This window comes from Bufo gargarizans, chromosome 2 (assembly GCF_014858855.1).
Source record: "Bufo gargarizans isolate SCDJY-AF-19 chromosome 2, ASM1485885v1, whole genome shotgun sequence".
NCBI classification, from domain to species: Eukaryota; Metazoa; Chordata; class Amphibia; order Anura; family Bufonidae; genus Bufo; species Bufo gargarizans.
Genome location: NC_058081.1, coordinates 488072629 through 488091021, shown reverse-complemented (window position 1 = coordinate 488091021; position 18393 = coordinate 488072629).

Here is an 18393-nt window from a genome sequence, read left to right as displayed (position 1 = left end):
CTATTAAATATATATATATTAAAATTTAACAATATTAATGGCATACAGCAAATGGCGTAACGGTAAAAAAAAAAAAAAAAAAAAAGCCAATATGCCATTTTTTGGCACTTAAACTAACCAATATTATTATTTATTTTTTTATAAAAAGTGATTAAAAAGTTGCACACACTTCAAACTGGTATCACTGAAAAGAACAGATTGTCCCACCCAAAAATTTACCCTCATACAGCCCCGTACACATAACTACAAAAAAGTTATAGGGTCAGAATATGGTTCTAATTTTTTTTTTCCTCAAAAGTAGAGTTGAGCGAACACCTGGATGTTCGGGTTCGAGAAGTTCGGCCGAACATCCCGGAAATGTTCGGGTTCGGGATCCGAACCCGATCCGAACTTCGTCCCGAACCCGAACCCCATTGAAGTCAATGGGGACCCGAACTTTTCGGCACTAAAAAGGCTGTAAAACAGCCCAGGAAAGAGCTAGAGGGCTGCAAAAGGCAGCAACATGTAGGTAAATCCCCTGCAAACAAATGTGGATAGGGAAATGAATTAAAATAAAAATTAAATAAATAAAAATTAACCAAAATCAATTGGAGAGAGGTTCCATAGCAGAGAATCTGGCTTCCCGTCACCCACCACTGGAACAGTCCATTCTCAGATATTTAGGCCCCGGCACCCAGGCAGAGGAGAGAGGTCCCGTAACAGAGAATCTGTCTTCATGTCAGCAGAGAATTAGTCTGCATGTCATAGCAGAGAATGAGGCTTCACGTCAGCCACCACTGCAACAGTCCATTGGCATATATTTAGGCCTAGCACACAGGCAGAGCAGAGAGGTCCCGTAACAGAGAATCTGGCTTCATGTCAGCAGAGAATCAGTCTGCATGTCATAGCAGAGAATGAGGCTTCACGTCACCCACCACTGCAACAGTCCATTGGCATATATTTAGGCCTAGCACACAGGCAGAGCAGAGAGGTCCCGTAACAGACAATCTGGCTTCATGTCAGCAGAGAATCAGTCTGCATGTCATAGCAGAGAATGAGGCTTCACGTCAGCCACCACTGCAACAGTCCATTGGCATATATTTAGGCCTAGCACACAGGCAGAGCAGAGAGGTCCCGTAACAGACAATCTGGCTTCATGTCAGCAGAGAATCAGTCTGCATGTCATAGCAGAGAATCAGGCTTCACGTCAGCCACCACTGCAACAGTCCATTGTCATAAATTTAGGCCCAGCACCCAGGCAGAGGAGAGAGGTCCCGTAACAGACAATCTGGCTTCATGTCAGCAGAGAATTAGTCTGCATGTCATAGCAGAGAATCAGGCTTCATGTCAGCCACCACTGCAACAGTCCATTGGCATATATTTAGGCCCAGCACCCAGGCAGAGGAGGGAGGTCCCGTAACAGAGAATCTGTCTTCATGTCAGCAGAGAATCAGTCTGCATGTCATAGCAGAGAATGAGGCTTCACGTCACCCACCACTGCAACAGTCCATTGGCATATATTTAGGCCTAGCACACAGGCAGAGCAGAGAGGTCCCGTAACAGACAATCTGGCTTCATGTCAGCAGAGAATCAGTCTGCATGTCATAGCAGAGAATCAGGCTTCACGTCAGCCACCACTGCAACAGTCCATTGGCATATATTTAGGCCTAGCACACAGGCAGAGCAGAGAGGTCCCGTAACAGACAATCTGGCTTCATGTCAGCAGAGAATCAGTCTGCATGTCATAGCAGAGAATGAGGCTTCACGTCAGCCACCACTGCAACAGTCCATTGGCATATATTTAGGCCTAGCACACAGGCAGAGCAGAGAGGTCCCGTAACAGACAATCTGGCTTCATGTCAGCAGAGAATCAGTCTGCATGTCATAGCAGAGAATCAGGCTTCACGTCAGCCACCACTGCAACAGTCCATTGTCATAAATTTAGGCCCAGCACCCAGGCAGAGGAGAGAGGTCCCGTAACAGACAATCTGGCTTCATGTCAGCAGAGAATTAGTCTGCATGTCATAGCAGAGAATCAGGCTTCATGTCAGCCACCACTGCAACAGTCCATTGGCATATATTTAGGCCCAGCACCCAGGCAGAGGAGGGAGGTCCCGTAACAGAGAATCTGTCTTCATGTCAGCAGAGAATCAGTCTGCATGTCATAGCAGAGAATGAGGCTTCACGTCACCCACCACTGCAACAGTCCATTGGCATATATTTAGGCCTAGCACACAGGCAGAGCAGAGAGGTCCCGTAACAGACAATCTGGCTTCATGTCAGCAGAGAATCAGTCTGCATGTCATAGCAGAGAATCAGGCTTCACGTCAGCCACCACTGCAACAGTCCATTGGCATATATTTAGGCCTAGCACACAGGCAGAGCAGAGAGGTCCCGTAACAGACAATCTGGCTTCATGTCAGCAGAGAATCAGTCTGCATGTCATAGCAGAGAATGAGGCTTCACGTCAGCCACCACTGCAACAGTCCATTGGCATATATTTAGGCCTAGCACACAGGCAGAGCAGAGAGGTCCCGTAACAGACAATCTGGCTTCATGTCAGCAGAGAATCAGTCTGCATGTCATAGCAGAGAATCAGGCTTCACGTCAGCCACCACTGCAACAGTCCATTGTCATAAAATTAGGCCCAGCACCCAGGCAGAGGAGAGAGGTCCCGTAACAGAGAATCTGTCTTCATGTCAGCAGAGAATCAGTCTGCATGTCATAGCAGAGAATGAGGCTTCACGTCACCCACCACTGCAACAGTCCATTGGCATATATTTAGGCCTAGCACACAGGCAGAGCAGAGAGGTCCCGTAACAGACAATCTGGCTTCATGTCAGCAGAGAATCAGTCTGCATGTCATAGCAGAGAATCAGGCTTCACGTCAGCCACCACTGCAACAGTCCATTGTCATAAATTTAGGCCCAGCACCCAGGCAGAGGAGAGAGGTCCCGTAACAGACAATCTGGCTTCATGTCAGCAGAGAATTAGTCTGCATGTCATAGCAGAGAATCAGGCTTCATGTCAGCCACCACTGCAACAGTCCATTGGCATATATTTAGGCCCAGCACCCAGGCAGAGGAGGGAGGTCCCGTAACAGAGAATCTGTCTTCATGTCAGCAGAGAATCAGTCTGCATGTCATAGCAGAGAATGAGGCTTCACGTCAGCCACCACTGCAACAGTCCATTGGCATATATTTAGGCCTAGCACACAGGCAGAGGAGAGGTTCATTCAACTTTGGGTAGCCTCGCAATATAATGGTAAAATGAAAATAAAAATAGGATTGAATGAGGAAGTGCCCTGGAGTCCAATAATATATGGTTATGGGGAGGTAGTTAATGTCTAATCTGGACAAGGGACGGACAGGTCCTGTGGGATCCATGCCTGGTTCATTTTTATGAACGTCAGCTTGTCCACATTGGCTGTAGACAGGCGGCTGCGTTTGTCTGTAATGACGCCCCCTGCCGTGCTGAATACACGTTCAGACAAAACGCTGGCTGCCGGGCAGGCCAGCACCTCCAAGGCATAAAAGGCTAGCTCTGGCCACGTGGACAATTTAGAGACCCAGAAGTTGAATGGGGCCGAACCATCAGTCAGTACGTGGAGGGGTGTGCACACGTACTGTTCCACCATGTTAGTGAAATGTTGCCTCCTGCTAACACGTTGCGTATCAGGTGGTGGTGCAGTTAGCTGTGGCGTGTTGACAAAAGTTTTCCACATCTCTGCCATGCTAACCCTGCCCTCAGAGGAGCTGGCCGTGACACAGCTGCCTTGGCGACCTCTTGCTCCTCCTCTGCCTTGGCCTTGGGCTTCCACTTGTTCCCCTGTGACATTTGGGAATGCTCTCAGTAGCGCGTCTACCAACGTGCGCTTGTACTCGCGCATCTTCCTATCACGCTCCAGTGCAGGAAGTAAGGTGGGCACATTGTCTTTGTAGCGTGGATCCAGCAGGGTGGCAACCCAGTAGTCCGCACAGGTTAAAATGTGGGCAACTCTGCTGTCGTTGCGCAGGCACTGCAGCATGTAGTCGCTCATGTGTGCCAGGCTGCCCAGGGGTAAGGACAAGCTGTCCTCTGTGGGAGGCGTATCGTCATCGTCCTGCCTTTCCCCCCAGCCACGCACCAGTGATGGACCCGAGCTGCGTTGGGTGCCACCCCGCTGTGACCATGCTTCATCCTCATCCTCCTCCACCTCCTCCTCATCCTCGTCCTCCTCGTCCTCCAGTAGTGGGCCCTGGCTGGCCACATTTGTACCTGGCCTCTGCTGTTGCCAAAAACCTCCCTCTGAGTCACTTCGAAGAGACTGGCCTGAAAGTGCTAAAAATGACCCCTCTTCCTCCTCCTCCTCCTCCTCCTCCTGGGCCACCTCCTCTTCCATCATCGCCCTAAGTGTTTTCTCAAGGAGACATAGAAGTGGTATTGTAACGCTGATAACGGTGTCATCGCCACTGGCCATGTTGGTGGAGTACTCGAAACAGCGCAACAGGGCACACAGGTCTCGCATGGAGGCCCAGTCATTGGTGGTGAAGTGGTGCTGTTCTGTAGTGCGACTGACCCGTGCGTGCTGCAGCTGAAACTCCACTATGGCCTGCTGCTGCTCGCACAGTCTGTCCAGCATGTGCAAGGTGGAGTTCCACCTGGTGGGCACGTCGCATATGAGGCGGTGAGCGGGAAGGCCGAAGTTACGCTGTAGCGCAGACAGGCGAGCAGCAGCAGGATGTGAACGCCGGAAGCGCGAACAGACGGCCCGCACTTTATGCAGCAGCTCTGACATGTCGGGGTAGTTGTGAATGAACTTCTGCACCACCAAATTCAGCACATGCGCCAAGCAAGGGATGTGCGTCAAATTGGCTAGTCCCAGAGCTGCAACGAGATTTCGCCCATTATCACACACCACCAGGCCGGGCTTGAGGCTCACCGGCAGCAACCACTCGTCGGTCTGTTGTTCTATACCCCGCCACAACTCCTGTGCGGTGTGGGGCCTGTCCCCCAAACATATGAGTTTCAGAATGGCCTGCTGACGTTTACCCCGGGCTGTGCTGAAGTTGGTGGTGAAGGTGTGTGGCTGACTGGATGAGCAGGTGGAAGAAGAGGAGGAGGAAGCCGAGAAGGAGGAGGTGGCAACAGGAGGCAAAGAATGTTGCCCTGCGATCCTTGGCGGCGGAAGGACGTGCGCCAAACAGCTCTCCGCCTGGGGCCCAGCTGCCACTACATTTACCCAGTGTGCAGTTAGGGAGATATAGCGTCCCTGGCCGTGCTTACTGGTCCACGTATCTGTGGTTAGGTGGACCTTGCCACAGATGGCGTTGCGCAGTGCACACTTGATTTTATCGGATACTTGGTTGTGCAGGGAAGGCACGGCTCTCTTGGAGAAGTAGTGCCGGCTGGGAACAACATACTGTGGGACAGCAAGCGACATGAGCTGTTTGAAGCTGTCTGTGTCCACCAGCCTAAATGACAGCATTTCATAGGCCAGTAGTTTAGAAATGCTGGCATTCAGGGCCAGGGATCGAGGGTGGCTAGGTGGGAATTTACGCTTTCTATCAAATGTTTGTGAGATGGAGAGCTGAACGCTGGCGTGTGACATGGTTGAGACGCTTGGTGACGGAGGTGGTGGTGGTGGTGTTGGTGGTACATCCCCTGTTTGCTGGGCGGCAGGTGCCAACGTTCCTCCAGAGGCGGAGGAAGAGGCCGAGGCGGCAGCAGCAGAATAGGCCGAGGCGGCAGCAGCAGAAGAGGTAGCAGGGGGAGCCTGAGTGACTTCCTTGGTTTTAAGGTGTTTACTCCACTGCAGTTCATGCTTTGCATGCAGGTGCCTGGTCATGCAGGTTGTGCTCAGGTTCAGAACGTTAATGCCTCGCTTCAGGCTCTGATGGCACAGCGTGCAAACCACTCGGGTCTTGTCGTCAGCACATTGTTTGAAGAAGTGCCATGCCAGGGAACTCCTTGAAGCTGCCTTTGGGGTGCTCGGTCCCAGATGGCGGCGGTCAGTAGCAGGCGGAGTCTCTTGGCGGCGGGTGTTCTGCTTTTGCCCACTGCTCCCTCTTTTGCTACGCTGTTGGCTCGGTCTCACCACTGCCTCTTCCTCCGAACTGTGAAAGTCAGTGGCACGACCTTCATTCCATGTGGGGTCTAGGACCTCATCGTCCCCTGCATCGTCTTCCACCCAGTCTTGATCCCTGACCTCCTGTTCAGTCTGCACACTGCAGAAAGACGCAGCAGTTGGCACCTGTGTTTCGTCATCATCAGAGACATGCTGAGGTGGTATTCCCATGTCCTCATCATCAGGAAACATAAGTGGTTGTGCGTCAGTGCATTCTATGTCTTTCACCGCTGGGGAAGGGCTAGGTGGATGCCCTTGGGAAACCCTGCCAGCGGAGTCTTCAAACAGCATAAGAGACTGCTGCATAACTTGAGGCTGAGACAGTTTCCCTGGTATGCATGGGGGTGATGTGACAGACTGATGGGGTTGGTTTTCAGGCGCCATCTGTGCGCTTTCTGCAGAAGACTGGGTGGGAGATAATGTGAACGTGCTGGATCCACTGTCGGCCACCCAATTGACTAATGCCTGTACCTGCTCAGGCCTTACCATCCTTAGAACGGCATTGGGCCCCACCATATATCGCTGTAAATTCTGGCGGCTACTGGGACCTGAGGTAGTTGGTACACTAGGACGTGTGGATGTGGCAGAACGGCCACGTCCTCTCCCAGCACCAGAGGGTCCACTAACACCACCACGACCATGTCCACGTCCGCGTCCCTTACTAGATGTTTTTCTCATTGTTATGGTTCACCACAACAACAAATATATTATTTGGCCCAATGTATTGTATTCAAATTCAGCGGGATATAAATTTGAGGCCTAGTATTTAGGCGCTGGGTGACCGGTATGGATTTAGTGACAGAATTAGACTTGGAAATGCACAGAAGCGTGTGTGTGAAGTTATTCTGAATGACCCTATGTGCACCTTCAATATGATCTACCCTTTTAGGGATAGATTTCAAATAGCTCTGATATAGCAGAAACGACTAAATTATGAAATTGCTAAATTGGGAATTGTATTTCAACCCAGAACAAAAAATGTGCTTTGACGGACACTAAATAACTTTCCCAGCCACAACAGGACAGCGGTAACGAGAGATTTAGCGGGATATAAATTTGAGGCCTAGTATTTAGGCGCTGGGTGACAGGTATGGGTTTAGAGACAGAATTAGATTTGGAAATGCACAGTAGCAGGGTGTGTGAAGTTATTCTGAATGACCCTATGTGCACCTTGAATATTATATACCCTTTTAGGGATAGATTTCAAATAGCTCTGATATAGCAGAAACCACTAAATTATGAAATTGCTAAATTGGGAATTGTATTTCAACCCAGAACAAGAAATGTGCTTGAACGGACACTAAATAACTCGCCCAGCTACAGCACTAAGGACAGATTTAGCGGGATATAAATTTGAGGCCTAGTATTTAGGCGCTGGGTGACAGGTATGGGTTTAGTGCCAGAATTAGACTTGGAAATACACAGTAGCGGGTGTGTGTGAAGTTATTCTGAATGACCCAATGTGCACCTTGAATATTATATACCCTTTTAGGGATAGATTTCAAATAGCTCTGATATAGCAGAAACCACTAAATTATGAAATTGCTAAATTGGGAATTGTATTTCAACCCAGAACAAGAAATGTGCTTGAACGGACACTAAATAACTCGCCCAGCTACAGCACTAGGGACAGATTTAGCGGGATATAAATTTGAGGCCTAGTATTTAGGCGCTGGGTGACAGGTATGGGTTTAGTGCCAGAATTAGACTTGGAAATACACAGTAGCGGGTGTGTGTGAAGTTATTCTGAATGACCCAATGTGCACCTTGAATATTATATACCCTTTTAGGGATAGATTTCAAATAGCTCTGATATAGCAGAAACCACTAAATTATGAAATTGCTAAATTGGGAATTGTATTTCAACCCAGAACAAGAAATGTGCTTGAACGGACACTAAATAACTCGCCCAGCTACAGCACTAAGGACAGATTTAGCGGGATATAAATTTGAGGCCTAGTATTTAGGCGCTGGGTGACAGGTATGGGTTTAGTGCCAGAATTAGACTTGGAAATACACAGTAGCGGGTGTGTGTGAAGTTATTCTGAATGACCCAATGTGCACCTTGAATATTATATACCCTTTTAGGGATAGATTTCAAATAGCTCTGATATAGCAGAAACCACTAAATTATGAAATTGCTAAATTGGGAATTGTATTTCAACCCAGAACAAGAAATGTGCTTGAACGGACACTAAATAACTCGCCCAGCTACAGCACTAGGGACAGATTTAGCTGGATATAAATTTGAGGCCTAGTATTTAGGCGCTGGGTGACAGGTATGGGTTTAGTGCCAGAATTAGACTTGGAAATACACAGTAGCGGGTGTGTGTGAAGTTATTCTGAATGACCCAATGTGCACCTTGAATATTATATACCCTTTTAGGGATAGATTTCAAATAGCTCTGATATAGCAGAAACCACTAAATTATGAAATTGCTAAATTGGGAATTGTATTTCAACCCAGAACAAGAAATGTGCTTGAACGGACACTAAATAACTCGCCCAGCTACAGCACTAGGGACAGATTTAGCTGGATATAAATTTGAGGCCTAGTATTTAGGCGCTGGGTGACAGGTATGGGTTTAGTGCCAGAATTAGACTTGGAAATACACAGTAGCGGGTGTGTGTGAAGTTATTCTGAATGACCCAATGTGCACCTTGAATATTATATACCCTTTTAGGGATAGATTTCAAATAGCTCTGATATAGCAGAAACCACTAAATTATGAAATTGCTAAATTGGGAATTGTATTTCAACCCAGAACAAGAAATGTGCTTGAACGGACACTAAATAACTCGCCCAGCTACAGCACTAGGGACAGATTTAGCGGGATATAAATTTGAGGCCTAGTATTTAGGCGCTGGGTGACAGGTATGGGTTTAGTGCCAGAATTAGACTTGGAAATACACAGTAGCGGGTGTGTGTGAAGTTATTCTGAATGACCCAATGTGCACCTTGAATATTATATACCCTTTTAGGGATAGATTTCAAATAGCTCTGATATAGCAGAAACCACTAAATTATGAAATTGCTAAATTGGGAATTGTATTTCAACCCAGAACAAGAAATGTGCTTGAACGGACACTAAATAACTCGCCCAGCTACAGCACTAGGGACAGATTTAGCGGGATATAAATTTGAGGCCTAGTATTTAGGCGCTGGGTGACAGGTATGGGTTTAGTGCCAGAATTAGACTTGGAAATACACAGTAGCGGGTGTGTGTGAAGTTATTCTGAATGACCCAATGTGCACCTTGAATATTATATACCCTTTTAGGGATAGATTTCAAATAGCTCTGATATAGCAGAAACCACTAAATTATGAAATTGCTAAATTGGGAATTGTATTTCAACCCAGAACAAGAAATGTGCTTGAACGGACACTAAATAACTCGCCCAGCTACAGCACTAAGGACAGATTTAGCGGGATATAAATTTGAGGCCTAGTATTTAGGCGCTGGGTGACAGGTATGGGTTTAGTGCCAGAATTAGACTTGGAAATACACAGTAGCGGGTGTGTGTGAAGTTATTCTGAATGACCCAATGTGCACCTTGAATATTATATACCCTTTTAGGGATAGATTTCAAATAGCTCTGATATAGCAGAAACCACTAAATTATGAAATTGCTAAATTGGGAATTGTATTTCAACCCAGAACAAGAAATGTGCTTGAACGGACACTAAATAACTCGCCCAGCTACAGCACTAGGGACAGATTTAGCTGGATATAAATTTGAGGCCTAGTATTTAGGCGCTGGGTGACAGGTATGGGTTTAGTGCCAGAATTAGACTTGGAAATACACAGTAGCGGGTGTGTGTGAAGTTATTCTGAATGACCCAATGTGCACCTTGAATATTATATACCCTTTTAGGGATAGATTTCAAATAGCTCTGATATAGCAGAAACCACTAAATTATGAAATTGCTAAATTGGGAATTGTATTTCAACCCAGAACAAGAAATGTGCTTGAACGGACACTAAATAACTCGCCCAGCTACAGCACTAGGGACAGATTTAGCTGGATATAAATTTGAGTCCTAGTATTTAGGCGCTGGGTGACAGGTATGGGTTTAGTGCCAGAATTAGACTTGGAAATACACAGTAGCGGGTGTGTGTGAAGTTATTCTGAATGACCCAATGTGCACCTTGAATATTATATACCCTTTTAGGGATAGATTTCAAATAGCTCTGATATAGCAGAAACCACTAAATTATGAAATTGCTAAATTGGGAATTGTATTTCAACCCAGAACAAGAAATGTGCTTGAACGGACACTAAATAACTCGCCCAGCTACAGCACTAAGGACAGATTTAGCGGGATATAAATTTGAGGCCTAGTATTTAGGCGCTGGGTGACCGGTATGGATTTAGTGACAGAATTAGACTGGGATATGGCCAAAAAATAAACAGACTATTGCTGGTTAAATGCACTTGGTGTGACAGCTTCACCCTGATGTAGGCTTTAGCCAAAAAACAACCACACCATTGAGGGTTAAATGCACTTGGTGACAGGCGCAGCTTGCCCCTGATTTAGTATATGGCCAAAAAATGAACAGACTATTGCTGGTTAAATGCACTTGGTGTGACAGCTTCACCCTGATGTAGGCTTTAGCCAAAAAAAAACAACACCATTGAGGGTTAAATGCACTTGGTGACAGGCGCAGCTTGCCCCTGATTTTGTATATGGCCAAAAAATGAACAGACTATTGCTGGTTAAATGCACTTGGTGTGACAGCTTCACCCTGATGTAGGCTTTAGCCAAAAAACAACCACACCATTGAGGGTTAAATGCACTTGGTCGCAGCTTGTGCTGGCGCACCACAAGACACAAAATGGCCGCCGATCACCCCAGAAAAATGTGACTGACAAACGGTCTGGGCAGCCTAAAAACAGTGAGCAGTTGAGGATCAGCAGCTCAATGATCCACAGCTGCAGATCGATCAGTTAATCAAGTCCTTTGGAGGAGTTAATCTGCCTAATCTCGCCCTACTGTCGCAGCCGCAACCTCTCCCTACGCTAATCAGAGCAGAGTGACGGGCGGCGCTATGTGACTCCAGCTTAAATAGAGGCTGGGTCACATGGTGCTCTGGCCAATCACAGCCATGCCAATAGTAGGCATGGCTGTGATGGCCTCTTGGGGCAAGTAGTATGACGCTTGTTGATTGGCTGCTTTGCAGCCTTTCAAAAAGCGCCAAGAAAGCGTCACAAAAGCGCGAAGAAAGCGACGAACACCGAACCCGAACCCGGACTTTTACGAAAATGTCCGGGTTCGGGTCCGTGTCACGGACACCCCAAAATTCGGTACGAACCCGAACTATACAGTTAGAGTTCGCTCATCCCTACTCAAAAGGTTTTAATTTTTTTTCTTCAGTATTAAAATGCAAGAAAAATTATACAAGTGTGGTATAGTTGTAACCATACCGACCTGGAGAATGAAGATAACAGGACAATTTTACCGCACAGTGTAAAAAGTAAATAAATAAAAAGCTTTATCAGAATTGCATTTTTTCCCAATTCTACTCCATTTAGAATTTTTTTCCCGCTTCCTACTACATGGTATGCAAACATAAATGGTGCCAACAACTTGTCCCACAAAAAAATAAGCCCTCATAAGGCTATGTGAATGGAAAAATAAAAGAGTTAGGACTATGGGAAGGCAGGGAGTGAAAAAGAAAAACGCAAAAATGGAAAATCCCAGGGTCTTAAGGGGTTAAAATCTAGAAGTGTCAGGCAAATTCTGAGTTCATATTTGAAATCAGCGTGCTCATTTTAGTATAAATCAAATGTTTTTCTCTCAGTAGAAAAATCATTGTTGCACGGTTTTAGGGCTCATGCACACAAACATATTTTCTTTCCGCTTCCGTTCCTTTTTTTTGCGGACCGTATCACTTCAATGGGTCCACAAAAACAACGGAAGGTACTCTGAGTGCACTCCGTTTCCATATTTCTGTTCCACGAAAAAGTAGTGCATGTCCTATTATTGTCCGCAAATCACGATCCGAGGCCCCCATTCTAGTCAATGAGTCCCCAAAAAATACTGAATGCACACGGAACACGTCCGTATGTTATCCGTACTTCATCCGTATTTAGTGGATCCATACTGTAGAAATGCTATGCCTAGCCCATATTGCTCATGTGTTTGGTGATTAATAAGTACTGTTTGTTTCTGATCCGCAAAAAACGGATCGCATACGGAAACCATATGGATATGGTTTGTGGAATAACGGAACGAAAGAGGACTTAAATCAGAGAAAAAAAAACTCAGATACGGAACAATGGATCCTTGAAAAACGGACAGCAAAACAACAATGGTCGTGTACATGAGCCCTTACATAACAAGGAAGCTTATAAGATCCCCATGGTAAAACCTTTAATGAAGTCATGGGTGGTGGTCAAATGTTATTTAGATTTAAAGGGAATTACTCGAATGACTCCCTTTTGGTATAACAGAATACACCAGTTTTGGGGGGGAATCTAAGTATTGGATATCAAAAGGCTTATGGCACATTACACAATATATTAAAGATGGAATATTGAAAGCTAGGGAAGAATTACTAGGGAATGTAGGAGAGGACAGACAGTTTTTTTTTCCGATATATTCAATTATCAGCAATTTTTAAGGGAGTTATGCACAAGAAATCAATGGCGCTGTGCTCACATGAATTGATGAATTTTATCTTAGGGTGGCGGGGTATTTATAGATTGGTTTCAACTTTATATAAAAAACTAAGAGCTATTGTAAATAATAGGGAGAGGTGTAATAGTAAGGTTGCATGGGAAAGGGAGGTACGCCCCATAACTGAGGAACAATGGGTGAGCTTCTGGCTAACGAGCAAATATTTGCGGAATCCATCGTATAGTAGAGTATATCGTAGAGTTACTCAATTTATGAATTTAACTCTACTATATGTAACCCCTAGCTGGCTTCATAGATTTTCATTTGGTACCCCAAATATATGTCCAAGATGTGAAAACCCAAAAGCAGATATTATCCATATGTGGTGGTGCTGTCCCAAAATGCAACCTTTCTGGCAGAATATCTGTAAAGAATAAATCAAGGCAACTGGACGTACTGTAGATTTCTTGAAAACGTTTCACTCGTTCTTCCAACGAGCTTTCTTAATTCTGAGTGACTGTACAAAAATTCTGGGAATAAATATGTAACTGAATCAACATCTGGTAATTATACCCAGCATTGGGTCAAAGGTGTTAATTCCATTATCCTAATTGGAGTCAGTAGGTGATAAAGACTTCCCAGAAAAAGGTGTCAAGACAGCATTGTATGTGGCAGACAATAAATGTCTAACCCCCCCGCCTCTATTCAAGCTTGGCTTCTCCATTTTTACGTAGATGGCCTCATTCACGCCTCGTTTGTACCAATCAACCTCCTTATCCAAAACACGTACTTGACTGTCTTCAAAGGTGTGACCTGTTCCTTTCAGATGTAAGTACACGGCTGAATCTTGACCAGAGGTTTTGGCTCTTTTATGCTGAGCCATACGCTGATGTAATTGTTGTTTTGTTTCGCCGATATACAGTTCTGAGCATTCCTCGTTGCACTGGACTGCGTACACAATGTTGTCCATCTTGTGTTTAGGCGTTGGGTCTTTGGGGTGGACCAGTTGTTGCCTCAGTGTGTTGCTGGGTTTAAAGCAAACAGGAATGTGATGTTTATTAGACAGTTTCTCAGACACCCCAGCTACATATGGGATAACCATATGCTTGCGTCTGTCATGCTTCTCGCCCTCACTGGTAGTCTTGGTGCTCTTTCTTCTCCTTCCTTCTGTTTTGACAAAGGCCCAAACTGGATACCCACAAGTTTTAAGTGCCCCTCTGAGGTGTTTGAGTTCCTTCGCCTTGGCCTCTGTGCTGGTGGGGATTTTCTCTGCCCGGGGGTGTAGAGTCTGGATGACTCCCAGTTTGTGGTCTAGAGGATGGTGGGAATCAAATAGCAGGTACTGGTCTGTGTGTGTTGGTTTTCGATAGACCTATTGTCTGCCACATACAATGCTGTCTTGACACCTTTTTCTGGGAAGTCTTTATCACCTACTGACTCCAATTAGGATAATGGAACCAACACCTTTGACCCAATGCTGGGTATAATTACCAGATGTTGATTCAGTTACATATTTATTCCCAGAATTTTTGTACAGTCACTCAGAATTGAGAAAGCTTGTTGGAAGAACGAGTGAAACGTTTTCAAGAAATCTACAGTATGTCCAGTTGCCTTGATTTATTCTTTACAGATATACCATGACCTGGATAAATAAGAACCTTCACAGACTTTCTGGCAGAATCTTTTTGAACTGATCGGTGGTATTTTTTGCCTTAAACTGCCTTTGCAGATTTGTGTTTTTGGGTGAAATGCCTTATAATTTAACAAAAGATGATGAATTTATGGTATATAAGTCCTTTTTTCTGGCTCGTTTTTTGTAGCTAGAAAATGGATAATTGAAGTACCCACGGTTAATGAGTGGATAAACACAATGAATTTGCAAAGATCCATCAACTTTCTACTATGGATATTGGTTGGTTGTCCTGGCAGATCATTTCAGCAACTAATCATGTAACTGTTTTAGCTCTTTTGTCTCCTGGTTTGAAAATTTACTTTTTGTTTAGAAAGGCTGGCATAGTCCATTGCTGAGAAGGTGGTGTTACTGCTTTGCGTTTAACTGGCGGTGGTTTGAACAGACTTTCTGTAAACAATGACTCTGCTGATCCTGGACTAGGAGCTGGACTAGACGTTGATGCCGGACGTTTGAAGCCCCCCTGATGCACCCCTAGAGTAGAAACTCCAAAAAAGTGACCCCATTTTAGAAACTACGGGATAGGGTGGCAGTTTTGTTGGTACTGTTTTAGGGTACATATGATTTTTGGTTGCTCTATATTACACTTTTTGTAATGTAAGGGGACAAAAAATTGCTTTTTTTACACAGTTTTAAATTTAAAAATGTTACGTTATTCACCTGAGGAGTTAGGTAATATGATATTTTTTTATAGAGAAGGTTCTTACGGATGCAGCGATACCTAATATGTATACTTTTTTTTATTTATGTAAGTTTTACACAATAACATAATTTTTGAAACAAAAAAAAATTATGTTTTAGTGTCTCCATATTCTGAGAGCCATAGTTTTATTCAGTTTTATTCTGCTGATCCTGCACTAGGAGCTGGACTAGACGTTGATGCCGGACTGTGAAAAAAAATGAATTCTTCGGGGGGCGTGGCTAGCTATGCAGGAGTGAGGACGTGTGTGCTACGAGCTCCTCCACAGCACCGGAGAAAAAACACCTCCAGCTACCCACCATCAATGGGCAAGGTGACTAAAAAGGGCAGGGCCCGCTCTGTGGCCGCCCTGACATCCTCACAAGGGGACTTACCAAGGCTCTTTATCAGACAGCCTGCGACTTTGGGCCCTGACATGACCCAGATGGCGCCGCCTGCACTGCCGCGAATCCGCCTGTAACAACTTTAGCAGCACCAGGATCTCCCCACCACTCACCGGATCAGCGCAGATCCCAGTCCGCATCAGTGCCGACCCTGCGCAGCGATCCCGGTCAAGTCTAGATGCCCCATAGCCTGGAAAAAGGAGGCCCTGGACCGCGCCCTGAGCTCCCACCTCCGGCTCAGAGAGAAAGCCTGACAGCCACCGCTCTGTCTCTGCGCTCTCCAGCAACGCAGGTCAGTGCAGAAGACTTCCCCCTGTTACAGAGGGCTCCTCAGACAGCCTCTCACCCCATTACCCGGGGACATGGAACCTCCAGCCCATCAGCGGCCTCACTGCTCTTGGGGACAGGATCTTCTACTGGGTCCCCCTGGTTATGTGCTCCAGCCAGCCACATGGGACATTTCCTGATGCAGGGTGAACCTTCTTACCGGGGGCAGCCCGGAGAGGCTGACAGGGAGGCCCCGAACTCACAGCGGATTATGGCTTCGCTCCGTGCCTGTTGCGGGAACCCCTCTCGCCCCACTCTCCTGGGCCATCCCTGGCGGCATCCCCGCACTGGTCCACAGGCTCATCATGGGACGGATCCCACCTACGCCACAATGGCGCTGTTTGCACAGACCCCGGCCGCCTTGGCAGAAATAGCCCCCCCAGGGCTTCCCACAATCATTCCAGAGACCCTCGTCCCCTGCTCCTCAGTTTGATGAGGACTCTCGGCCACCCACTATGGCGGACTTACGCAACCTGATGTGTTCGCTACCCACCAAGGCGGACCTCTCCAGCTTTCTTAGCTAACATCTTACAAGAATGGAAAAGAGAATTCACACAAGTACGCTCGGAGATGGCCCTGATTGATACAAAGGTGGACGCCGTTCAACAGGACCATGCTTCCTTGTCTGTAGATGTGCAAGCCTTGAAATACAAAATACAGTCCCACGACGCACAACTGCACACCTTGCAATATCACCTGGATGATTTTGAAAATAGAAGCCATCGCAACAATATTCGGATCAGAGGCCTTCCTGAGTCAATAACGCAGGCGGAACTTTTACCCACCATTGTGAAAATCTGCAATGATCTCCTGGGACGTGCACCAAGCTCCAACATCGAAATCGACAGAGCTCACAGGGCATTGAGGCCCCCCAACCCTGATCCCTCGAAGCCAAGGGACTTCATTTGCAGAGTCCACTTCTATGCTATCAAGGATCAGATCCTGCTCAAAGCCCGACAGATGTCGTCCCTGTCCTATGAAGGTGCCCACTTTATTTTACTATAGGACCTATCCCGCCATACCCTAGCCCAGCGTGCTGCCCTGCATCCACTCTTAAACCTCCTCAAAGAGCGTGACATTCCATACCGCTTAGGCTTCCCTTTTGCTCTACTTGCGGGCCCCAAGGAACAAGTTGTCACCCTCTGGGACCCTACAGATCTTCCCCACTTTCTGCAGCAACTGGACTTGCCGCCGGTGGACTTGGGGCCCTGGCCGTCTCTTCTTCCGCCTGTTCCGCAGTCGTCGGGACGACGTCGTCCATCACCTGCTGACGGCGCTTCTAGATCCTCTGCACCGACCTCAAGAGGACGACGCCAAAAAAGACTAGGCAGCCTGAGACACAGATCCCCACCCCACCTCACCAACTGAGGGGCTCCCTGTGTAACCTGCCTGGGACTACTATGGCCTCTATATACTAAATGTTACAAGCTGGTTCTTGCCTATCCACCAGTGAACCAGTTTGTGGTAATGGGGGGGGGTTTGAGGAGGGTGGGTGTGGCGAGGGGTGATATGGGTTTGGTTCGAGCATGGCTGCGGTTGTCAACAAGGGGCAGTGGACGACTCCCTTATAACTGTAAAACGTAATGAATGATAAAGTTCTAACATGGAATGTACGAGGGCTCGGGGACAGAACAAAATGGATTATAGTCTTTGACTTGATCTCTCGACATCTACCCACAATAGTAGCATTACTGGAAACACATGCATTACCAGAGATCCCCGAATATCTAACAAAGAAATGGGCGGGGTATCAGTTCCACTCCAGCTTTTCGTCATACTCCCGTGGGGTCAGTGTATATGTCCACAAAAATTACGATTATGTTCCCTTGGAACATTGGATTGACACAGACGGGAGATTCATCTTTCTCTATGGCTGATGGAACGGCCGAAATTGTATTTTGGCCTTTTTGTACATCCCCCCCCCCCCATTCGCCATGACAGTCCTGAAGCAACTGGCCACGTTCGTATATAGCAGAGAGTGGTGTCCGGTTTTAGTTACCGGGGATTTTAACTGTGTGCTAGACCCCGAACTGGACAGAATATCTAATGTTGCAAAATACAACCAGGGAAAACACTCATTATTCCGAGGGTTCTGTAAAGAAACAGGGCTAATGGATATCTGCCGGGCATTGTATGGCAACATACAGGCTTTTTCATGCTTTACCAAGACATACAACGCCATGTCCAGAATTGATATTGCCCTGGCAAACAGTGAGATGATCGCCCCAATTCTGAAAAGGAAATATGAGATCCAAGGAATTTCAGATCACTCACAGATCTTACTAGTCATTAAGATAGGGGGACAACATACCAGTGTTAGACCCTTCAGATTGAATGTACACTGGCTATCTATTGTACAGGACCAAGATAGGATAAACAAGAAATTAGCCCACTTTTGGAGACAAAACATCGGATCAACACACATCCATTTTGTGTGGGACGTGATGAAGGCATATCTCCGTGGGCTATACTATGGCATAGTTAAAGTAAAAAGAGCAGAGTTCTTTATAGAGGAAAAAAGCCTGGAAGACAATGTAAAATATTTAGAAGGGATGATCAGAATAAATAATGACGCGAACATGCGGG